The sequence below is a fragment of the Protopterus annectens genome, chromosome 5.part0, assembly GCF_019279795.1.
Source record: "Protopterus annectens isolate FY-2018-M chromosome 5.part0, PAN1.0, whole genome shotgun sequence".
Lineage (NCBI taxonomy): Eukaryota > Metazoa > Chordata > Ceratodontiformes > Protopteridae > Protopterus > Protopterus annectens.
The window spans coordinates 801,506,490-801,533,602 of NC_056735.1; the positions used below are offsets into that span (position 1 = coordinate 801,506,490).

The 27,113-nt window shown below is 36.1% G+C and overlaps 1 long non-coding RNA gene across 3 annotated transcripts in view; it reads right to left on the reverse strand.

Annotated features, from left to right (window-relative positions):
* Window positions 1–2,681: 2,681 nt before the first annotated feature.
* LOC122802838 overlaps window positions 2,682–27,113 on the reverse strand; it is a 36,413-nt gene continuing 11,981 nt past the window's right edge. For all 3 annotated transcript variants that reach the window (XR_006364996.1, XR_006364995.1, XR_006364994.1), the window contains one exon: window positions 2,682–3,321. This is a non-coding gene — a long non-coding RNA (uncharacterized LOC122802838). The remainder of the gene's footprint in view (window positions 3,322–27,113) is intronic.

A 27,113-nucleotide genomic window follows, 5' to 3' on the forward strand; every position in this document is an offset into this window, starting at 1 on the left:
GCTAGGCTTTCAATACCCTATCATTCTTAAAAACACTGTAGAATTTTCCATCTGAGTAAAAATGTAATAATGTGTTTGTGTATCTGTTTTTGTGTTTGTTTACATATGTGTACAAATTATTTTATTTGTGTTTTATTTTGTGTTTTAAACTGTAAAAATGTAACAGTTTGTTGAATGTCTTTTTGGAGCTTTTCTCATCAAGCCTCCACTGAAAATGTATCCAGTCGGACTATCCCAGTAAACAAATGTAAAATAAAATAAAATAAATAAATAATAAATAAGTTTTGTGTACCACCATCTCAATCCTAACTATCACATGTCTCTGTCTAGTTACTGATCTTCACTCTGTCCTTCTCAACAACTTCCATGCCTCCTTTTCAGTAATCTGAGATATTTCCCTTCAGTGGGTGGTCCTCCTAAGTTTTATAGCTAGACTCTTGCAACAATCAGGGCCTAATAGAAGCTTTTGGCTAGGGAAATCCTATGGGCTAGGTTTGTAAAGGCTCCAGGGTCATTAGCCTAGTACACACCTATGAACCTATGAACCTATAAGCAGTTAGGTTGAGGAATGAAGGCTTATGTGGAGAGTGACAGATGCGAACTGGGAACTATAATTCTGAAATGGCAGATCAGGGTCCCTACCTGACAGACTGACATGCAATGATATCAACACACCGAATGAGGGGTGTCAACATGCTGTCACTCCATTTTCTCACAGTTTGCATCTCCCAATGTCTCTGGTCCCCAGCAGTGATCATGTAGACAGCCACAGATTCTAAATCATTCCCTCAGTTGGCCCACGGTTGCTTTATTCTATCCTCATTCTTGTACTCCAGTCTGTTTATGAATCTAGGTTACCAGTGACAGCAATGAATGTCTTCAGCAACAGAGGGAAGGATAACTGTCTTCAAAATGTCAGAATGCATTTTATCAGATATCGGAAGAGTATGTTAATATGTCTGCCCTTAAAAATATTTAGCCCTGACTCTTCTTGTAAAACCTGTGGATTTTAGCAGTTATCTGCTGGTCAGGTCTCCATTAGTTCTTCCTTCTAAGATAAGGATGATAATGCACTTTCTGTTACAGGCTACTTAGACTTTAAACAATTGAATCATGGTTGGTCTTAATGCCTTCACAACTGTCACATCACAGGCAGAAGGATGATGTTTGAATACTAACTGTTTCAAAAGGCAATACATTTTCAGAGGCAGAAATGCTTAATATTACTAATACTAAGATCCTGATATGTTTCTAATAGGAAATAATAGTATTGTGGAGACTTTCTAGAAGACTATATAATATACTCAGACAGAATGGTTTAAGGTTCTGAAAGACATGGCTTACCTTGTCATTCTAGAAGTACTTACTACTACTGCTAATATTTTCACTAATTCCTACTGGAATCCAATTTAATTTTCTCATGCCACTAATACTTATTGTTGGAAGTAATTTTACAAATTTAGAACACTAGTATGATTTTTCTTCATAGGTTGCACTCAATGTAAATGTTCAGCTAGTGTTTTTTTTTCCATTCATCAAGATGCACACTCTCCTATTAGTGGGCCCATCACAGAAAATGTATGATGTACATTGACAGAGCAATGAATTTTCATCAACTAGACCATCTGTTTGCTTTTTTGATTCCCAATAAAATGAGCAAGCCATTGAATATCTATATCTATCTATCTATCTATATCTATATATATATCTATATCTATATGTATAGATTGATATATAGACATAGAAATCTTTTTAAGCACTTCTGATTGTTTTCCATTCTTTCTTTGAAGGATTCCTTGATGGGTTGTATGAAGCTGCAACACAGTCATCTTTTCACTTACTTGCTGAACAGTTCAACTAATAGCCAAAGGAAACAGTTTCTGCCACATTCCTGACAAGGTTATTTCTTGTAATATATGCATAAATAATGAACATGAATAGGAAATTAACAAATTTCACAGACTGTCTTTTTGAGACAATCATAACAGTAGAAATGTTATATTCTTTTCTTAGTCTCAATATTTAAAGCTGCCATCTTCCCCATTTCAGTTTTCTAGCATCTCTTTATACCTGTCTTTGTTAGTACCTGATTGTAAATGCTTATTTAATATCTGAGGTGATTTGAAAGCCCTTTGGTCACCTTGTAATGAGTGGTAGCAGGTGATGTAAAGGGCCTTTTACTCTTATGATAAAATATCCAAACATTAAAGTTACTTCAATGATGTCCTGCAAATTAATTATACTTGCATCCGTCAATCCTTCATAGCTGCAGTTTTTACATTATCTGTTGGAAACACTAATACTGGAAGACAACTGGTCTGCTAAATTGTTCCTGGCTACAACAATGTTGAAGGTATGTAAGGTCTATACCCTTTCAATGATATCTTGTAGTGATCTTTGCTATCAATCTGTGTGATGAGTTCTCTGATACCTGTAGGTGTTGCTGCTTCCCCTTGTGTTCTGCACTGTTACTGCAGCTACAATTAGTCCTACAAATATTAACGAAGTTCTGCCATAGGTGATACCAAATGGGAATGAATACTGTTTATTTTTTCATTATTATTAATTTGCTTTTGTTGTCCAAGAAAGCCAGTCAGGACAGCAGTACCCCTTTTCAATAGAATTCCAAGGTGGAAAGTTTCACATACAATTTTACAATAAGATAAAAAATAGCCATACAATAGAATTGAGAGTAGTTTAGTATACAGTGAAAAGAAAACAACAGTGCTGGGAAAACAACAGTTCTTAGTAATGCTGGCGAAAAATAATGATATTGGAGGTAATAATACAAGGTGCATATATCTCTTAAGAAGGGTTTTGCTCAAAACTTTGCTAGCTGGATCATACAGCATTTCTTTAATCATCACCTTTATAAAAATATCTATTTATACTTAAAGCAATGACACAGCAAAGATATGCTAAATGAAGACTTTTACTGGCAAGGGTTCTATAAGCATGAGTTAAAAAACATTTCTACATTTGGATGCAAGAATGTTTCTCATTTACATTGAATGATCTTAGCTGAAACTAGTTAACAGTATCCGGATGATCTAACTCATGAAGACAGATTACTTGGAATTGATTTTAGCTTTATATTATGCATTTTTGCCTTCAGTGAGGGAACTTTTATAAAATAAGAGGAAAAACTAAGTATACATCTCAGCAGCTTTTCTTAAGCAAGAAAGAAAACTAAGTGTGTATCCCAGCAGAAACCTCAGTAACTGTAGATATCATGTAATTTGTAGCCAAACGGTTTCAGCAATTTTTTTTCAGTCAGCATATTCTCACATTGTTGAATCACGTCTTCTAGGTATGACACAGCTGTGAACAGGAGAAAATATGAAGTGTAAGATTAATTGTCATGAAAGGTGACCTTATCAAGTCCTTATATACTTATCAGACATCATGTACTTTTGGAGTGAATATATACTTGAAAACCAGCCTACTTTATGTGAGATTTACACAACTCAATATACATTAAACGTTATAATTCTATAACAATTTTTTTCCCAAACCAATTTTCTAGTAAGCAGGTAATGTGTATTGTCATATACCTAAGAGTACTGTTCTTATAGTATCACCTTTACTTACCTGTTTGTTTTGACTGAATAATAATCATTTAGCTTACAGTTTTACAAAGTCATGTCGCATTATTTCATTTTTAATTTGGAATTTTCTTCTAGACAGAAATGTGTTTTACTTCAGGAGACTAGAGAATTTTGGTCTTAAGTGCTTTGTTAAATCACACAAAAGATATAAGTGTAGCTCAGTAGATTCAAACTGCAGAACTTAGCTTATTGTCAGCCCACAGTTAACACTTCTCTGTTCTGTCCCAGATTAATGCAGATGAAAAATACTTATCTTACAAGACTAGGGTTATCCAAGTAAATTTAATACCAAATCATTATAAAATTTAAACAATTCCAAGCATAGTTTTAAGATGCTAACATATAACTAATTTTAAAAGAACTGCATACAAAAACAAAAAGTAAAGTTTACTGTGCTGATGACAGAATAATAATGTCATTCTGTTATCAGCACAGGGCTAGTTTGTATGAATGAAGACACAGTGTTACATTTTTCATTATTATCATGTAACATACTTTTCCATTTATAGCCCTTTCTGGTTATTCTGCAATGATTCATGGATGAATTTCTGTTCCACGTTACAACTGGATGAAGCAGCCTAGATACAACTTTGATCACATATTACACAAACAGGAATTATTTTTTGCAGAGGTGACTATTCCAACATTTGGGTACTTTACTCCCATACTCCTCCTCCTCTTTAAACATACTAACTCCATGATTAGGTAACCGTTGAGAAAATTGAAAAGCCCCCAGAATATTAACTCTCTATTGGCACATTCATAGAAAACACTGTGATAGTAATGTTTAGTGGGGAACAGCAAGCACTGGATTACATCTTCTGTAGTTGTACTAGAGGAATTGTACCTTCATCACCATTTTACTTAACCGAAAAATGCAAAGCCATTGCCAAGTTCTCATTATTGATATCCTTCGAACTGGATTTAATTTCATTCAGTTTCTCTTGCTTTTCTTCTTATTTTCTTTAAATATTTACACACTTTATATTAAAATGTTGTCCTGACATCTACTACTCTTCTCCATCTTAATGCCTTTGCTTTCCTGCAGAGAATTGTAAACCGTATGCTACCTGCAGTTACATACTGCTACTGATGTTGCTTAGCTGTTGGTCGTCTACACCATACTTCTATTTGTGCTATATTCATTATAAGGAAATCTAAAACTGTCTCTACTTTCTACTTTTTGAAGCTTTGAAGCAATCAATCTATGATTTTTCATCCAGATGAACTGTTTAAGCAAGAAAGTGATTTGTTTTATACACACCGCTGGTATTAGGGTGGTGATGCCATAAGCCATTTTAACTCACAATTCCTCTCTGGGATTAAACTGCTGACTATTTACTGTCAAAATGTATGAGCTACTGTGTGTTAAAAAATATTCATTCCTATTGTCTGATCTGTCTGAAAGCATATCAGTATAATGTATTGTCAAAATTTGAGCTTTTCTCCACTTTTTACTGTTGTCAAATCAATGTTTTCACTTAGCAATAAATTACTAAAGCATGATAAAATACTTTACTATAAAGTGGGGCTTTTCTCCTCAGGCCTCTACTGAAAGGGGATTTCTTTCACAGCCCAGTTGGATCTTTCTAGAAAACAAAATGCAAATAAATAATAAAGTAAGGCTACTAGTTGCACAGATTGTAATCTTTGTCAGTCAGAAAAGAAAAGGTTATTCCCTTTTCATGATGTTTCAATTTACTTTGTAATAGTGTTGTAGGTAGTTCATAGGCTCACAGGTGAAAACTAGGCTAAATGCCCTGAAGAGCCATATTAAGCCTAACCGTTTTATTTTATTAGGTGTTCAAATTACCCTTACCATAATTTGTATTGCTATTTTTACATTTGTGAACTAATGTTTCTGATTTCATATTACTGAATATTGAAAGGGGACCGTGCTGCAGGAAAGAGCATTTTGTTGCTGCTTCTGTCCATTATTAGCACAGGGGGCACTCCTGGGGTAGATTTCCTTCTTCCCATCCATTGATATCAGTTGTGTATAAATAGAGACAATGATGATCTTGGCTTTATATTGATTGAGAGTCTGTTCTAGAGTAGTGGTATCTTTTTGGACAGGCCCCTTTCTCTCCAAACCATTCTGTTTATGTTGCAGAAGAGACTGAGGTGTCTGGAATGGGTATTTCTGATACTCTTTAACTTGCAGATATGAAGTATGCCCATTGAGGCTGGGTCAGAGAATACCTTATAGTCTGAGCAAAGATAACCTCTTAATAATGTCTAAGAGACCAAGCATACTGATAAGGCTTTGAGACAGTCCATGTAGGTCATGTGGTTTATGCCCTGCATCCTTTTTGCAGTTATTTCTTTGGGAGCTCTAGTTATTGCATATGTCTGGAGAGGGGTTCACTTCAGTTCACTGAACTTTCAATTCACTGACTTTCATTTCACTGACACCATTTCACTGAAATTAATTTCACTGAAAGTTCATTTCACTGAAAGTTCATTTCACTGACAACTATTATTAGCAATAAAATGGAATATTCCCTCTTCCCCACTGTAGTGCGACCCTGGAGTTAGAATATATAGTTGGGGGGGTGTGGGGGGCACATATGATATTCTTACGTTTTGATATAATATTGTTTAGTAGAAGAAAAGTAAGTGGGGGGCTGCGCCCCCCACACCCCCCCCACACCCCCCTAACTATATATTCTAACTCCAGGGTCGCACTACAGTGGGGAAGGGGGCATATTCCATTTACTTTGTAATAATACTTGTCAGTGAAATGAACTTTCAGTGAAATGAACTTTCAGTGAAATGAATTTCAGTGAAATGGTGTCAGTGAAATGAAAGTCAGTGAATTGAAAGTTCAGTGAACTGAAGTGAACCCCTGGAGAGGTACATATTAAAAAGGCTTGATACTCACTGATGGGCCTGAGGCGTGAGTACAGTGTGACAATGATATTTCTGGACCAAGATGCTATACCTTTTCTTATAAGTTGAGCAATGTAGAAGGACCTCTTCACAAAAGTTGATACATGTTGGTCAAATTATAGGTCACTGTCTTTAAATGTTTCCAAATCTCTAACTACTGCACTGTTCGAGAACATTTTAGACTTTTATCGAAAGGGATCAAATTTATACCTTTAAGACAGGGAGACTTGGCAAAAACGTTGATGGAAATAAAGGTTTTTACAAGAAAGATTAATTTTCAAATGCTGTTTGACCATGATACTGATGTAGAACCTGAAAGATTACTGAGAAAAATACTTACAATCCACCTTTACACCCTCAAATTAAAACATTTTGAGGGCTTGGTAGAGAAAGAGATCAGAAAAAATTACAACAAAGTGAAGTATAGAAGGAATTTACACCCAGCTGAAATTAATGTCCTGAATAAGCTGAGAAATGACATGAATTTAAGAATTATGAATCCAGACAAGGGAGGGGGAATGGTCTTGATGGATGGTTTTAGTTACGAAGGAAAAATTAATGATATATTAAGGGATCCCAACAAATATGTAACTGTTTCTAGAAATTAGATAAATATAGCATATTGAAGAATTGATATAATGTTAGAAGACCTATCATTATCATTATCTTAAAGTGGAAAAACCTAGAATTCCTACAATTTCTGGGATCCCAAAAACACAAAAAAATGGAAAAGATCCCCCCTTAAGGTCCATTGTATCAGCAAATGGATCTAAAACCTTGCCCCATGCAAAAATATGTCAATAGTAAGTTGAAAGGTTTATGGTTAAAAAGAAAAAACATTCAAAGAGATTCATGGGACTTCCTAAGGAGTCTAAATCAAGAAAAATATAAGGAAACTTTATCCTTCCTGACCACTGACATAGTTGACCTTTTCTCCACTAGACCCCATAGGGAAGTTCTAAACCTATTGGAAGAAATTATTTATGAAGAAAATTATTTGACCTTGGATGAAAAGGTGGTAGTTATGCAACTTATTGACTTGGTTTTAAAATATAAATTTGTTTGTTTTAAAGGAGATTTTTTTCACCAGATTAAAGGCATGGCGATGGGTGCGGCCTGTGCCTCCACCTATGTCAATTTAGTCCTGGCCACATGGGAGGAAAAGTTGGTGCTGGATTCTATGTATAAGGAGAACTGGATTCTCTACAAGAGCTTTTTTAATGATATACTAATACTATGGGTGGCTTCAGAAAGTGAAGTGGTTAATTTCATTGACTATCTGAACAAAAGTACCAATTTCTTGGAATTCACATATAAGATAAGTAGTGAGATGTTACAGTACTTAGACATTGAAATTTATAAAGGAAATGACAAATTCAATTCCAGAGTTTTTAGAAAATCAACATATTCTAATTTGTACCTACAGTTTGACAGTGCACATCTTAGGCATTACAAGAAGAATATTGTAAAAGAGCAATATATAAGAGGCTGCAAGATGACCTGAAATAATGAAGATTTTTATAAAGAAATTGAGTTGTTAAGAAGGATGTTTAAAACAAGGAAATACCTGGATTATTTATTGGATGAGGAGGAAAAAGAGGTACTAGAAGGCAGAACAGGAAAATAGCCTATTTTAGGTAATGATAAAAGGGACGAGATGGCCATTAAACAGGGAAACACAGATAATTCAGAAAACTTTGACAAGGCTTTAATCTTAGAATTTAATCCTGGTTCAACAATGGTGAGAGAGATTGTGAATAACGAATGGGATAGGTTTCTAGCTTTCACTGATCTGGACAAAATAAAAAAGGAAAAAATTAAAATTGTTTACAAAAATTCTAGGAACCTGAAAAACTTGTTAGAATCCAATCATGACAAGGGAATTGTTAAGAACAAAAAGAGGAAAGGAACTTTTAAGTGTGAGCATTGTTCACAATGTGGAAATGTTTACAATAAGGAGAGCATTTTCTTAGAGTATAGAAATATGGTGTTGGAAAGTAAGGAATTTACAAACTGTGACACCAGTGGTCGTGTTTATTTGGCAAAGTGTCAGTCTTGTGATGCATTCTACATCGGAAAAACTGAACGTAGACTAAGAAAAAGAATATATGAGCACACATATGATTTGAAAAATAAAAAAGACACTAGTGCCTTATATAAACACAGCCAAGAATGTACTAATGCTCACTACTTATTTTTTGTTCTGGAAAAAGTGGATAAAAATTAATGTGGTGTGTTATGGGAAGAAACCATCGAATATAAGGAGCTCTGGTGGCAGATTACCCTGGAAGCCGACAAAAAACCAGGACTGAATAAACATATATAAATTACTTCCCTTTTAAAGTTAAGAGCAGCTAAATTATAATAATGAAGGATGTTATTGTAAATATCCAGTATAATGGTTTTAGTTACACTCAAGGGATTCTAAACATCATCTGACCCCTGGAGAACTATTAAAGTTATTAAACAAGGTAATTTTAACAAAATTCCAGGTTAAAAATATTTTAAATACAATTATTTGTAGTTTTAAAATGTACTTGGAATTTTTTTTTTTTAAGGGCTTTACAACTCTTTCATCTTTATTTCACCTGTTTTTCCAAAATAATCCACAAGATGAAGCCAAATCTCCTTGTATAATAATAGGTTTTAATGGTAATATTAATAGCAAAGGTCTATTTTAAGTATTTAACTTTTTAAATACTATTATTATTGCTTATATAAAATCTTTTTTATAAAGTCTTTTTCAAAATGATCTAAAATATACTTATGAGCAAAATTAAGTCATTGACATGATTGAATGTCTGGCTAGAAACACAAATGAATTTTATGTATATTTTTTGATTGTTTGGTCTGAGTGTTCCTTTAATTAAAATAGTGGTGTGTTTTTTCATTTATGTTGTTGTAAAGGGAGGGTTATTTAAATGGGAGTGTTTTATCAAGCCCACATCTATAAAACAAAAATGTATTTTTGTGAGCATTAATGGTTTAATTTGTGTAATAAACTCTGTAGCATAGTGTACAGTTCTCTGAGCTTTATTGTTTTACCATCTGTTTGTACTTTTTTGGATTTATATGTGATGATATAACTTAGTAGTGTATGTTTCTGCATAATCAGTCGAGCTTTCATGGTTTGGAGGATTTGAAACTTGCCAGGATATTACATAATATAAATTCTGCTTTAGAGAAATCTCTAAAGGTTCCAGAGGTGGAGGAAAACTCATGTTTTAGTTTTATTTAGAAAGAAACTGCTTTGTGGTCAGAGCTGATGTGTGAGGATGTTACACAAAGGATGGAGAATAATCCCTCCATATTTGAGAGGATAAGATCAAAAATGGTATTCCCATAGTGGGTACTGTAACTAGGTGGTCTAGAGCATTTGTGATAACAAATTCCATGAATCCCTGTGCTTGCACACTTGTGGTAGCATATGTGTCCCAGTCTATAGTTGGGTAGTTGAAATCACATTGTATGATGCTATTGGGTATAATTCTGAGTTATTGCAGTTCATATAAGAAGTAGCCGTGCCATTCCTAGGTCATATAATGCATTCTGCAGCTGGTTAGAATTTGCTATGGTCAGTTGGACATGAAAAAGCTCTAGAACATCATGCTGCTTTCCCAGCTTGATCTAGACATCTTCTGGGTGACGATTGATGGGTTCATAGGTTAGTACTAAGCTAACTGCCCTTGTGAACTATTTTAAGCCTAGCCAATTATCTCTTGTGAGACTCAAACCCTGCACCTTGTGTTTGTAAGGCAAACACCTTAACCATTAGGCCACCCTCCCAACCCGTAAATCTTGAGACATCATTACCTTTTTCCCAGTTACTGCATTGTACAGCGTCTAAATGACTGGAAGATATTAAATCCCTGCACAAATTGGAATGCTCTCCACTAATTTAGACCAAATCTCAGTGACTACACAGATGCCCATGTTCAAATGGAGAGATGATAAAATCATCAAGCAAGAGAGAGTAGTCATGCTGGAAATGAATTCAACCTCAAGTCTTTGTGAGTACCTTCATGATCCAGACCATGTTTTCACAAAATCTCACCAAGATGACACTGATATATATATTGTATTTTATATATCATATATCATGGACAGAAGTAGGTTGAACAATAAAAAAGATAGCTGGGTGAAAACATGAAAATATTCTTACAACAGAGTTAGGCCAGGCTCAGGGGAGGATGTAGAAGGAAAAAAGAATCCACAAAAAACACAAAAACTGAAAGGACAAAAATATAGCCTTATAGATGATAAACAGGACTGGTAAGGATAAAAAAGAAATTATGTATTGTTATTATTATGCAAGAAGCCCAGAATTTCTGGATAGTAGATATAATAAATGATTACAAAATAAATTAGATGAAAGAAAATACTTGCACAAACAAAACTGCCAAAAAACTTTAAACACAATGTTGTGTTCAGTAGTATAACAGATTTATTAAAAAGCATTATATACATTAAAAAAATCTTGGGCTGTTTGGAAAATGACTGAGGAAGTGCAACAATATAAAGAGAAAAATCTATAGATTTTTGAAAGGTATAAAAAAGAAATATGGACATAGGAAAGAAAGATAGATCTGACAAGGTGCAATATTTATGCAAAGGAGAAAAACAAATTAAAATAAAAAAAAAACAGCTCCAACGATATTTGAAGAAAAATACAGGCAAAGGAACCCAGATATGGAAAATCTCACAAGACAAAAAATAAGATCACAAAGGGAGACAGAAAAGAACGCAGAAGATTATTAAAGTAGAAGTAATAAAAAATAGAAGCTGATGTCATGGGATAGCTGGAAAGAGAATGATTTAGTGTAGAAAGTCTAACACAGGTTATACCAAAGCATAATGGAACAACAAAGCTCCAACGTAAGGAGATACAGGAGGAGTAGGCAGCATCTGAAGAAGAAATATGGACATAGATTCCAAGATTAATACTAGGCTAACTGCGAGCCATTTTAAGTCTAGCCAATTATCCCTTGTGAGACTCAAACCCTGCACCTTGTGTTTGCAAGGGAAACACCTTAACCATTAGGCCTGGGAAATAAGATTGAATACAGTTCTTTATTTATGCAAAGGAGAAAGCAAAACTAATCAACACAAAAAGTGGCACCAAAGACATTTGAAAAAAAATGCAGACAAAGGTATATAGATATGGAACATTTTACAGTACCAAAAAAAAAGAAAACAAAGGGGGGAATAGAAAAGAGGATTAGTAATGTACAGTTTAAAGAAATAGAAACTGAAGTTATGGATTTTCTGCAAAGTGAAGGATTTAGTGTAGAAAATCCAACTCTGATAACTTCACAGCATGTTATAACAATTAGTCCTCAAATTATGGAGAAACCAGTGGAGCAGGAAATATTTGATCCATTGCCACATGAAGATACTTTGCAGCCTTCAGTAGGAAACCAGTTGGAATTGCACATCAAGGAAAGGAACAGAAAACTGTGGCAACTCTGAAACAATCAGTATTGTGGAGTGATAGGTCAGTGTGTTCCAATATGAATGAGCAATGGATGACACAGGATGAAGCTGAAGAGTATATGACACAGGAAGATTTTCTGGAACTTTCTGTCGAATGTCAGTAGGAAATGGAGAACAAAGAATGTACCTTTAGTTTAAAAGAAAGTGATCTAAGAGAAGAGTTTCTTGGTTTAATAGAGATGATAGGCATATTAAGATCAATGAAAGAAAGTCAATAAGGCTCAAAATGTTAGAAGTTTGATAAAACAAATGAACACAATAATTAAGACTGTTCATAGAAACGCATGTGATATAACAGAAGTAAATATGATACATTATTGTACAGCTAAACAGCTAAATTATTAACAGATAAAGACTTATCAAAAAAATGTAAAGTAGTAAGTGAAGAGAAGTGGAGAAATGAAATGCCATCATGGAACTACTGAAAAAGGTAATTTGTTATTAAATAAAGTCATAATGCAGAATTGTGAAAAGTGGAAGAATCTAAGTATGGCATGGATAGATTACAAAAAAAAGTATTTGACAGCAACTCACATTCATGGATAACAGAGTGCTTACAAATGCATAAGATATACCATACATTGATCAGTTACATTACAGTGACAATGAAATAGTGGAAAAACATTTAGTAGCTAAGCCATGATAGAGGGCAAATTATTATCCCATTGAAAAAATTCAAAGGGGGATTTCTCTTTGTTACTGCTGCTCTGTTGTTTTGACCTTAAGCCATTAATCTGTCTACACTATTAATTAGGTCATGGTTTCAATTTGGCTCCCAGAAAACAACACAGAGTAAAGACTTTCATCTTTTTGTGGATGATTTAAAACTATAGTTTATCAAATGCAAAACTGAAAGCACAAACGCAAGAGGACAAAACATTCTCAAATGATATAAGAATATAATGTGGTCTTGATAAATGTGCAAAAGCAACTTTAAAGCAGGAAAACTGCAGCACCAAGAAAATACCGGTCTGGGACAGAAATGTGATGTAAAGGGGCTGAGCGGGAAATGAGAGCAAGGTGGATGAAGGATACCCAGACAGTTTCAATATAGTAGTAGGAGGAGCAATGGGTCTCATAAAAAGACTTTACAGTCATATTTAGATATGTTACCAATACATGTATCTCTGTATGAATTGAAGGAGTCAGTTCTGAGCACATTGTGGGTGCTGTGCAGAGCACTTCTGGCTAACATCATAGAATAAACAATAATAATTCCATGCACTTTAATCATACTTTGACTTAGGAATGGGGTCCATCCCTATCTTGATATTAGAAACCCAAAAGACATTGCAGAAATTATCAAGCCCACACGAAGAGATGATAAAATCAACAAGCAAATGAGAGTAGTATTGCTGGAACTGAATTCATCTTCAAGTCTTGGTGACTACCTTTATGAGGTGGACCCTGTTTTTATTTTTCCAAAATCTTAACAAGATGACATTGATACAAAGATTGTATTTTATACACCATATATCATAGACAGAGGTAGGTTTAACAATAATAAAAAGATAGCTGGGTGTACAAGTCCCTGGATAAAAAGTGCACAATCCTGGTAGGCACACTGGTGGCAGAACTGGAAGAAATGGCAGTGTAGACTCCTCAACACATGGAAATATTCCTACAATGGGGATAGGTCAAGCTCATGGGGAGGATGGTCACTCTGTTGTAGAAGGAAGTAATAGTAGACAAAAGACACAAAAAGTGATTGGCCAAAAAATAGCCATAAAGATGACAAAGTGGACTATTAAGGATCAGAAAGAAATTATACATTGTTACTATTATACAAGAAGACTGGAATTTTTGGATAGAAGATATTCAGAAAAGATTAAGACAGATATTAGAGGAAAAAATATTTGCATGGAAAAAACTGCCAAAAGCTTCAAATACAAATTTGTATTCATTAATACAAGAAAAAACAGAATTCAGCAGTCAGTTCCAACACAAGGGCTCCTAAATTCCACATTTATTCCAAAAACCACTGTAAACTTGTCAAAAAACAAACTATTCAACATATCACTGTCACTGAAGTATTGACTAGACAAAACTATAAAGCAAATAAAACAGGAAGTTTCACTGTTCGAAGAGTATAGGAGAGGGAACAGATCAACAAACATACTTAGAAAAATCTATGTGATAAAAGTGATGAGTAGTATCAGAACATACCAAGATCTATTGTGCACTATTACAAATAATAAATTAAAGACAGCACAGGCAGACAAGCTTAGAAGATGTGCAGAAAAATATAAAAGAAAAGTACAAAATAAGAAATTCATTGCTGACTAAAAAATGTATCTATGAGGACCATGTGGAACATAACAAAGATGCTGAATAGATAGAAGTAAAAGAATGAATAAGAAGTTCAAACACACAGGACAGGAAATGGTATGAAGTAACGGCCAGACAAACTGAAACAAAATTAAGAAAAGCTATTAAATGGAAAACACCAGAGCCAGATGCAGCATCTAACTTCTGGCTAAAAGTATTAACATTGTTACACCAAGATTTAGCCATGAGTAAGAATTACTTATATGCACACCCTAAATAAACACCAATCTGGTTAACAATAGGAAAAATGAATTTCCACCTTAAGAATGAAACTGCAAGATATCCTGAAAACTATACAACAATAACTTGCCTTTGAACTTTGCATAGACCATATAACGGAACTGATGCTGACAGAATTTATAGTCATTTGGTAGAAAACTCAGTCATGGCAATAGAAAAAAAGGGTAACAAAAGAAAGTCATAAGGAACAAAGAATCATTTGTTGTTTAATAAAGTTATAATGGAAAATTGTAAAAAGGGGAAAAATTTAAGTATGGCATGGAGAGATTACGAAAAAAAGCATTTGAAGGCATATCACATTCCTGAATAAAGGAGTGTTAACAGATGTGAGGCTCCCGCTTGTAGCTACTATATTAATTTTATCCAGCCCTACTCACACCTATAGGTACACTCCTCAGATAGTACCCATTCTACTATCCCTGACCTCTCTTCCACAGATTCTGACAACCATGAATGAACAATTTCCTAGGGTATCACCTGCTAGCCTGGCTAATATGGACATCCTGAGACAGTGTAGCAATGATCTTATTTACACAGACAACCCTCTACTACTACCTGCCTTATGTACACAGACAAAACTTTACGACTACCACCTAGAAAAACAATATGTGAGAGATGCAATTGCATTAAGAACCTAGAATCCTTGCTGTCTCAGTCACAAGCCAGTACATCTGGCACTAAGAAGGTTATCTGCACAAACACACCAAACACCACACCTCTAACACTACCCACACCTATACAACACACTCCTACATATGCAAAGGATCTCAACAAAAACATAGCTAAACAAAAGAGACCTCCGAAGCAAAAACTCACACACATATCACAGCCCACAGCACCAAGCACCACACATAGTACACACACCTGTGTCTCACAGCCTCTAAAGCCCAGTTACAAAACCAACATACTAATCATAGGAGACTCTATCATGAAACACACAGATGTGCCCCTCACCAGGATAGACAAGGAGGAAGTCACTGTAAGTTGCTTGTCAAGTGATAGAATCTGCCATATCATGCACACAATCAAGTCTCTTAACAACAGATACTGTTATGACTGTCATAGTCCATACTGGTGTGAATGACTTGAGACATACCACTCTGGACTGTATGAAGAGAGACATGATTGAGCTCACTGAATATGTGTTCCAGGCAGGTATGCCCCTAGCCTTAAGTAGCATCCTATCGTCACCCAGAATGATGCTTCAATGCAAACAGAAAATGATTGACCTTAACAATTGGCATAGTTTCTGGTGTCATTCCAAGGGGATCCAGTACCTGACAGCCTGGGAGGACATGACTGACAGACCACGATGTTTTCCTAGAAATGGCCTTCATCGGTCTCCTCTGGGCTTCAGGCTTCTGACAAAGGCTCTTGCCTCCCCCATAGTGCCTTTTTTAGGCAAAGTCATGAGCACAAAATTACCAATATGAAAAATTCTTCTTAACAAGGTGTAAAGGTTGTTCTGCTAAATGTTAGGAGTCTTAGCATGAAACTGCACTCATTGTAAGCATTCTTCACCCTGGAGGATGCTGACATTTGTGCAGTCACTGAAACCTGGTTCAAAGCTGCAGAGAGCACACCAGTCTTACCAGGTTACTCATCCTACCATACTTTCACACCCCAAATGAAGGGCTACAAAGCCAAAGGAGGTGGAGTTTCAATATTTATCAAAGACACACACACCTCCAGGCTGGTCAAACAGTATGATGCATAGGAGACACTCTAAGTGCAGTTAACTGTTGACAAAACAGTTATTCAAATCATAGCTAGCTACAGACTCCCAGCCTTGACTCAGGATGCCCACTCCACCTATCTGGACTTACTTGAATCCATCAAGAGTCAACCATCTACTCTGATCCTAGGTGCCTTTATCCAACCATAGAGTGGAAGACCTATTCTAGCCCAAACATGAATGCCCAGAGATTTTTTGACTTCGTCAATGCCAGTGCATTGGAACAGTTGGTCGACACCCCCATGAGAGGTGAAAATATCTTGGACCTGGTACTAACCAACATGAGTAGCCACTGTAGCACCCCTACAGTGTCATCCTCCTTACTAGCCTTCTTTAAGAGGAACCTGGACTACTGGATAGGAAACAGAAAATACACCCCTAGGATCCCACCTGTGTCCCTGCTGGACAGGGGAAACAGGTGCTGACTTTGTGGGAACATGGGCAAAATTCTTGACTAGGCTTATAAGAGCCTTTGGGCCAATAACCTAGTATCATCCGATGAACCTACGTATAATATATTCCCCACATTGATCAGTTACATTACAATGCAGTTATGCCATGATAAAGGACAAATTATTATACCAAGGTTAATATTTCAAAGGGGGATATCCAAGGCTGACTCTTTGTCACTACTGCTCTTTTGTCTGGCCCTTAACCATTAAGCTGCCTACTTAACAAATGAGGTCATGGTTAAAGTTTGACTCAGAAACAGCAGCAACGTGTAAATACTTCTCAGCTTCTTTTCGTGGATAATTTAAAACTGTATAGTTCGTCAGATGAAGAGCTGATAGCACATTTGGAAGAGGTCAACATTTTTTCAGATGATACAAAAATATAATTTTGCCTTGATAAAAGTGCAAAAGCAGCATTCAACATTTAAATCAGGAAAGCTGCAGCACCAAGAAAATATCAAGTTTGAGACAGGAATGTGATATAAAGGACCTTGAGCAGGAAGAAGTGTATACCTTTTTGGATAATTATAAAGGATCTACAATAAAATATGAACAAATGTGAACAAAACTCAGTAAAGAATATTTTAGAAGACTAAAATTAATACTGAAAACAGCCCTGGCATCTAGGTAAGCTATAAACCAATTTGCCCTTCCTGTTTTAACTTATAGTTTTGGGGTGACTGCCTCCAAAAGGTATTACATCAGTTGGACAGGAAAACAAGAAAATGCTTCACACATCAAATGACATTTAAAAACCAGTGTATACCAAGATTAAATGTTCCTTGTTCTAAAGGAGGTACGGGGCTCCTCAAAATTGATTACATGTGTAGATCTACAGTCATATGACTATGTACATATCTACTGACCTCATCAGATCCAAACATAGTGAAAGTTTTGAAACATGAAGAGAAAAATTCTAAGATAACTTCCCTGCTTAGTTTAGCAGAAGCATATCGGCGTCAATTGGGAATGAAAACCAAACCAGACGTAGACAAAAATTAGGCAGCAACTAAATGTGCCAAAATACAAACAAACAAACAAAAAGAATATAAAAAGAAAGATGAGATGAGAAAGCAAGAAATGTGAAAAAGACATAAATATAGTTGCAAGTACAGAAATCTCCTGGAACAACCTTGTCAATCAGTATGTGAGAAGTGCATTTAAACCAAAAGATGAAAGGTTAATATTACTGACCCAGGATAGTGGACTATATCCACATTGGTTTACAAAGTCCATTGAACATGTGGGAGAAACAGACAATTGCAGGTTCTATAAAACAGAACTGGAAATAGTCGCACATCTTGTTTCTGGGTGTGATACATTGATGACAGAGGACTTTTATACTGAAAAGCATAATAATGTGGCAAGACTGTTGCACTGGGGATTGTCCAAACATTACATTATTGAAGCAGCTGAGAAGCACTGGAAACATGAGCCACAAAGCATTTTAGAGAATGATGATGTTTATATTACGTGGGATCACCCATTGCCAACAGTTCAAACATAGATCTGAGAAAACGTAATATAGTAGTCCATGACAAAAGTAGTAATGATCATTTCAACTTCTACACCCAGTGACTACTGTGTCTTATGACAGAAAGTCATAAAATACCAGGATTTGCAGGCAGAAATGAAGGCAATGTAGAAGGATACCCAGACAGTTCTAATAGTGGTAGGAACAATGGGCCTCATAAAAACTTGAAGTCTTATTTAGATATACTATCAGTCCATGTAATTCCATATGAACTGCAGAAGGAATTAACTCAGGGCACATTGTGGGTGCTGTGAAAAGAACTTTGGGATAACATCAAAGATTGAAACAATACTAATTTCGGGAACTTTAACAATAATTTGACTTAGGAATGGGGCCCATTTCTGCCATGGTATTCGAACCCCAAAAGACATGGAGAAATGAAACCAATGTTTATGTCATACAAGGTGAGGAGAGCTTGCAGGGAGTGCAGTTTAATGTTCAGGCTCCTAGGATTGATCAGTAGTACCTTCATAGTTCCCTTTGCCTGATTCATTATCTTGATCATTTGTATCTGGTTGGTATTGGCTAAGGAGAGCACTATAGGAGTAGACAATGTTTTAGCTAATCTTTGACAATGTAGGGGATGCAGGTGCAGACCGTTCCTGGCAAAGCAATGTGACTTGTTGATCATATCCTCCCAGGCTGACAAATATTGTTCCTCTTTTGAAAGACACCAAATGTTAAGCCAATAATGTTTTGCCTGTATTGAGGCATCATCCTTGGAGAAGGTAGGACGCTGCTCATATCTAGGCTCATACCTGTCTGGTAAACCTAGTCAGAGCACTCCATCATGTTTTTCTTTATATAGTCCAGGGAGATACAGAACGTTTCAAGTCATTTACACCGACGTACTAGACAAAGTTATACTGGTACTTACTCTTCAAGGATTAGACTGTAATCGTGAGCTGATGACTCCTGGCACTACATAAGCAACAGACATGCTTTTCTTATTTAAACTGCTGAGTGGTGCATCAATGTGGCTTTCAATGGAGTCATCTTAATGCTTTTGACCTTGGGACCTCTAGCTCTATGTGAGGTGATAAGTTTTGTAGACTTGGAGTGTTTCTGAGGGTGCTTAATGCACTTGTTATTTATCATAGGTCTTTGTGGTTTGGGCAAATGAGGATTTATAACATCATCATCTAACAGATTATGTGCTCTATGTGGGATGTGATAGGGTGAGTTATGGGCAGAACTACTGATTATCCTGGTATCAATGTTGTCCATGTGTGAGGTTTGGCCTCCAGTGACATTATATAGGTACATTCTTCACACACTGCATTATGCTGCTTGAGCAATAGGTGGTTCTCAGACAGCACAAGATAATTCCTACATTGTCACAAGATGCACATCTCAATCAGACTGGCTAAAGAAATCATGGGAAGGTGTTGGTTCATGGTTTTGATAGATCTGATCTTGGCAGCAGGGAGGTTGATACATGCTGGTGTAGGCAGTTTGGTTTTATTATGGGGTGGAGGGGTGACAGAACCTGCTGGGGTAGATAAATTGTGGTGACAACTTACTTGTAGGGAGGAGCTATAGTAATCATGAACTGGGGGGCTACTATACTTGGTGTGTCTTACTGCAACTTTGAATGTCTTATTTAAGCCCAGCACAGCTCACACTGGATTCAAAAGAGTACTGAAGTCAGTTTAGCTGGGAAAGCTTATTATGGAAAACAGATCGTATGCACACTACCTACTGTCAAGTGAGTGTTATGGCAATAATGTGCTGAGTGCAGCTCAGAGCGGGTTATAAAAGACAAGCTAATTCAACACACTAATCAAAAAGGACAAAAGGTTGAGCCAATGGAGCCTGGGACCACAGATCCTGCAGCAAATCACAATACTCTCACTACTGTGAATCTAAAGAACAAGTTGATGGTACCAGACTAGGATAGAATTTAAGCAACTGTAACTTTTTATGTAAAAATGTGAAAAAAGTAAAAAGAAAAAAAAAACAGAAACAAATGTATCAAAATGGAGACTGTAATTGCAGCTTAAATATGTAACAAAAGCAAAAATATATGCTTTTAACCACATTTAATAAAACAAATAAATATAGGTGTTTGGAACACACTGATCATACAGTAAATCCCAATGCTACCAAAGCTCTGAGTATAACTACAAGTCTATTGCACCTAGGGTTACCACCTGCCCCACTTTGCAAGGGACAGTCCCTCTTTGGGCAGTTGTGTCCTGCAAAAATAATTGAAAAAATGGCAAATGTCCTAAGATTTTTAAGACAAAAATATTCCCTGTATTTTCTTTAATAGTTGCCTAAAACAGTTATTTTGTATCTGAAACACCTAATTGTTATAAGAAACAGAATAAGCAACTCAAATGCTACAAGAATAAGTTTTTATTTTGGCAAAAAAGTGAAGTTCTTTCATTTGTACTTGCCGTGGACATGTTTTGCCCTGCAAAATCTGACGTTTCTACAAAAAAATGTCCTACTTTGGGCATTTGAAAAGGTGGCAACCCTAATTGCACCAGACAGGCTAATGTTACAAATAACTGTCTTTGATACAAAATGAGTCAAGTGACAAAGAATCCAGATAATCTACTCTGATGTGAGAAAACAGGAAAATTATTAAGTGTTTGAAAAAGCAGGAGAATATTTTCAGTATTGAAAGCCTTTGAATTAGCCAGAACCAGTGTAATATTATCATCTCCAATGCCTTGAAAAGACAGGAAACACATTCAAAGATGTACATACAATATTGAAAAACATCAATGTGCCCAGGACTAGTATAATATTATCATCTCTGAAACTATTTTGTGGAAGAAAATCATATCCACTGCAATTACTACTTACGTTACTATCTCCAGAGATTTTTTCTCCAAGGGCCTCCGCTGAAAATGGGCTACTAGCCCAGTTGGACTATCCCGGTAAACAAATGCAAAATAAATAACTAATTTATTATTATCTCAGATTAAACGAGTTAAAATTATTTCCATCAAATTAAGCTCTGAGTTCAATTTATGGATTAGCTCTTGACTGATTTATGAAAAAGTCTTTAATTTCTTTTTCAGTGATATGCATATAGGAATTTATAAAGAAGACAGTTCTGAAGACAATTGCAGAAAGAAGTGAGAGTGACACTAAAATGATCACATATAACTGGACTCTTTTGCATTTGGGCTACTTAACCTATGCAAGGAATAAATGATTTTTGTATCATTTCTAGAATATGGAACAACGAAAGTCATTATGTTATTATTATATGCTGTCTTTATGTTTTATATTATTATTATATGTGTTTTTTATGTTTAAATATCTACAGTGTGCTGTACAATCATAGATAGATAAGTTCTGATCAGGTCTATTAATTTTCCTAAAGGGAAGTTTTCCACTGTAGGGCCAGACTGCACTCTAGAAATGTTATGCAGGATTATTGTGTGTTTTATTTATATACTTTTTTTTGTTTGTGTTTATTAATATACTAGCTTGTTGATGCAACCTTACTAATAAGAATACCCATAAAGTCGGTCTTGAAAGATGACCATTTAACAAAGAAGATGTATATCTGCATCCGCAATTTCGTTAAGCAAGCCATTCATAGGTTCATGGGTTCATAGATAAGTACTAGACTATCTGTCTTTGAGGGCCATTTTAAGCTTAGCTAATATCCCTTTTTATACTCATATTAAGCTATCTCATTTGGTTACAAATTGACCTTACCCATCCCATGGTCAATAATCATATATTATCGCTAATGATATTAATTGCGATCATACCGTCAAATATTGAGGAGACACATGCATGGGATAAAGCGTTTAGGAGCTGCCGCTCTCCATTAGTAGTACAGAGGCAAACCTGGGGTACATTTTCTGTTTCCTATCCATAGATCCAAGTTGCACTTGGATATGGACAGGGATGAACTTTGTTTTGTGAGGATGGGGAATCTATTTCAGAGCAGCACTATCCTCTGCAAGATATATCTGTCCTCTAAACTGTTCTGATGATGTTGCAGAAAAGGTTTATATCACTAGACCATGTAGTTTGATGCAATCTGACTTGCTGATGTACAGTATATCCATCAGTATTGAGTTGGTGGATGCCATGTAATACATGCTGTTTAGGTCTTGTATCCTTTTAGTAAAGGTATTTCTGTGAGCATTCCAGTTGTTGCATTTGTCTGGACAAATACATGTCAAAAGAGACATTATATTCAATGATTTAAGGCTAATGTATAAATTATGATCTCTGGGTTTGTGTGGGGATGTGTATTTGAGGGCTTGTGATCTAAATAAGGCATTATCCTTATAAACAGATGGCCCTTGATATACAAGAGAATGGTCTTAAAAGTGCATGAAGAATATTTTTACTTGCTGAATAGTGAGCTAGAGTACAAAGGGAACTGAAAATGTTTTTTTTTTCTGTGTGTATTTTTATCTCCCTGCCTGCCAGCCATCATGACACCTCAAATGAGTCTTAGCCTATTTGTTCCCTTGTCAGCAGTCATTATAATCCCTTACTTGTGTGAAATCTGACCAGAGAGAGCCATCACCCAGGCAAGAATGAGGGCTCTTTATCTCTAATGCCTGCAGACCATCAGCTTTCTGTTGGCTACTGTTGCAATCTTGCTGGCCTGTACTGTGATGCAACCTGTCCAAGTGATAACCCATCGGTCCACAGTGGAAGGCTTGATATCACCATCATCCCAGTCCCTGTAGCCATAAATTCAACAGAATGATTTCTTTGTCTCATCTTTGCCACACATCCACACCACTGCCAGTCTTCCAAACATCCCATGAACCCAAAGAGCTGCACCACTGATGAGGATGGCAGAACATGTATCTGCTACATCCTAACCCCATCCACTTAATAGTATGATAAGTAGTTGTGTCACCATGAGGTCCTAATATGCCCTTCAGTTGCTTGCCCACATTCTCCCCCATGCTCTGAATACTACAATCACTGGCTTTCTCTTGCTGGGAAGAACTGCAGCAAGATCTGGAGCTGCTAGGCTCTCTGCTCCAATGTGGGTGAGGTGGTAGTGGCTGCTTACTACAACCCCCCAATGCCTACCTAGTAATGAAAAATCAGGTCGTTTGAGTCATAGCCAAGGGTTGATTACTCCATGCAATGGAGCCAGCAGGACACTTGAAAAGTAAAATATCTAAGATGAGAACTTGTGACAAAGGAATAATAACAACAATCTCTTCTTTGTAGATTGTAAGGGTATGTATGAATCTTTAATACACATAATGCAAATAACACTACAAGAGTCTGTATGCCAACTCATGGGGGTAATAAAAATGTTCCTTTCAATATTACATTTCAAAACCATATTTCAGTCACCTGGCAGATTTTTTTTTTTTTGAGAATTATACAAGGCTTTTCTAAGGTGCATCACACTTTAACTTAAAGGTACATGTACAACTACAGCTATATCTATATCTATATCTGTATCTATATCTATATCTGGATTCACTTCAGAAGCTCGAAATACTGAAATCTCGAATTTCAGTATCTCGAGCCCAAGAAGGTGAATCTACAAAACAACGAAAACTGAAAACCACGAAATTCAAAACCTTGAATACTGGAGATTTTGAATTTTGCGGTTTTACTACATACACACACACACCATCCACCACACAAACAAAATCACAAACACAAGCTCCCCTGCACCCCCCATGTGGGGGGATGTGCCCCCTACACTCCCACTACTTAAATGTTCTCACTCTGAGGTTGCACTACATACAAACACATGCAAAACACCACCACACAAGCTACTTTCTCTTCACACACACTACAGCAACAAAACAGACTGACAAACACAACAGCCCCTACCCAAACCCCTTAACACACACACACTTACCTGTATACATGACCATAGCGGAACTTTAGAATTGCAAAATTCAAAACCTCCGGTATTCGAGGTTTTGAATTTTGCACTTCTAAACTTTCGGTATTATGTGGATTCGGCTTGTTGGGCTTGAGATACTGAAATTCGAGATTTCAATATTTCGAGCTTCTAAAGTGAACCTCTATATCTATATCTATATCTATATCGACATCTCTCTCTCTCTCTCTCTCTATATATATATATATATATATATATATATATATATATATATATATATATATATTAAATACAGATATAGATATGTATGTGCGGATCCCTATCACAGCACCGACACGCCACAAAGCCGACACCCAAAACACCGACACCAAAACACCGAAAACGCACAAAACTGACAACTCACAAAACCGAACACCATAACACCGACACCCAAAACACCGACACACAAAACGTAAACTACACATTACACCCAACTATACATGCACTAACCGTAACCCAAACCCTAACCCTAAGGTCCGACACTACCACACACTTACCCTACCCGCACCCTAACCTTAACTCACTTAACCCGCCCCTAACCCAAATACTGTCACTATCGCACACTCACCTAACCCGCGCCCTAACCCTAACTCACTTAACCCACCCCTAACCCAAAGACTGTCACTATCGCACACTCACCTAACCTGCGCCCTAACCCTAACTCACTTAACCTGCCCCTAACCCAAAGACTGTCACTATTGCACACTTACCTAACCCACGCCCTAACCCTAACTCACTTAACCCACCCCTATCCCTAGAGTCCGTCAATATCGCACACTTACCTTACTCGCACCCTAACGTCCGTCACTACCGCATACTTACACAGCCTTTTCACATGTCGGTGTTCTCAGCGTCGAGGTTTTCATCCGTCGGTCATCTCAGTTTTTGATCTTCTGGTATCGGTGTTCTCATCGTCGGCGTTCTCAGCTTTCGACATTGTCAGGTAGCACATCAACAACCTAAAAACCTACACTACACCTTATACAAAACTATCTATGCACTAACTTTAACCCAAACCCAAACCCTAAAGTCCGACACTACCGCACACTTACCCTACCTGCACCCAAACCCTAGGTCCCTCACTATCGCACACTTACCTTACCCGCACCCTAACCCTAAGTCCCTCACTATTGCACACTTACCTTACCCGTACCCTAACCCTAACTCCTTCACTGTTGCACACTTACCGGGCTGCGATCAGAAGTTAACCTTGTCATTGTTTTCACTGTCGGGATTATGACTTGTTGGTCATATGCTTCGTCGGTCTTCTGGCATCGGTATTTTGCGTGTCAATCTTCCGAGCTGTCGGTCTAACATAAGGAACCTATATATATATATATATATATATATATATATATATATATATATATATATATATATATATATATATATATATATATATAGATATAGATATAAAAGGGTCCACTTTATAACACTTGACACACAGTTCATTGACTATCAAAGCGGTGAGACAAAAATACTATAATTTTACAAGCACAAACTCCTGGAACATTTTTTATCTTCTCCAGGAAAGTAACTATTTGGCCACCATGGTAATGTGCGTCCTTTCTCCACTGTAGTGTTATCTCAGGGTTGGTATAATTAAGTAGGGAGTGCAGGGGGTGAAGCCCCCACTTTGGTGGGTGTAATTTGCTACTGTTTGTGATTTTATCATTAGTGGCCAAGTGATTACTTTCCTGGAGAGGATATATGATGTTCCTTGAGTTCGTGTTTGTAAAATTATGGCATTTTCATCTTGCCGTTTTGACAGTCAATGAACTGTGGGCTGACATTATGAAGTAGACCCATATAAAAAGGCACACACATATACACATGCATACAAACGCACAATGTATATATATATATATATATATATATATATATATATATATATATATATATGAAGTATTCATATAGTTTTCTCTTTTTCTCTCTTCCGTGTTTGTATATATATATATATATATATATATATATATATATATATATATATATATATATATATATATATATATATATATATATATATATATATATATATATATATATATATATATATATGTGTGTGTGTGTGTGTGTTTGTGTGTGTGTATGTGTCTCTTTGTGTTTGTATCTGTCTGTCTTTCTGTCTAGCTCTCTATCTATCCACCTAGCTATATTCATCTAAAAAGGAATGCCAGCTGGAACAAGTGAAACTCAAAGGTGAAAATTAGATAAAAGAATATAGTGTGCTCATAACAATGAAATAAATTATAAGGTATAATCCTGGAAGGCTGTATTTATGGACAATATGATAATGGATTGTATCCCTAGGGGAAGACAGTTCAGAAGCAGACAAGCTATTTCATCCCTTTAGAGATCCCTGCCAGTCCATCTGAGAAGATACAAATAAAGGTTACCATGACAATAAATAAAAGAGAATAAATGCTATCAGGAGAGTTATTGCAGCTAAATGAGTTCTGTATTAATGATAAGTAAGAAAGGGGAGACATGATATTGTGATGGTGTACAGCTGAAGAAGAAAGGTGAAGGATGTAAGTGGGGTCAAACTTAGACTAAAGGACAAAGTTCCACTTTGACATTGGAAAACAATTTAGGACTGAAAGAGTTTTGGATAAATGGAATGGGTTACCTGCAAGGGTAGTGGACTACAACACCTCAGAATCCTTAGCAAATACCTTGGATGGGAGGTACATCAATATTAGGGCAATAATACCATTTATATCACACTATCGAAAGATGAAAATAGCGAATGCTATTTCATTGAACCTAAAATATCTAAACCACATAATATTGAACATTCAGAACAGCAAATTTTTTCCTTGGGAAAAAAATCGCTATTCCGAAACACATACACACAACACAAGCACACCTAAAAAATATCAATCCACACACACACACACACACACACACACACACTTACAATCCTACAACGAACCCTACACTAAACTGTACATACACTACTATCTATCCACTTACCTTA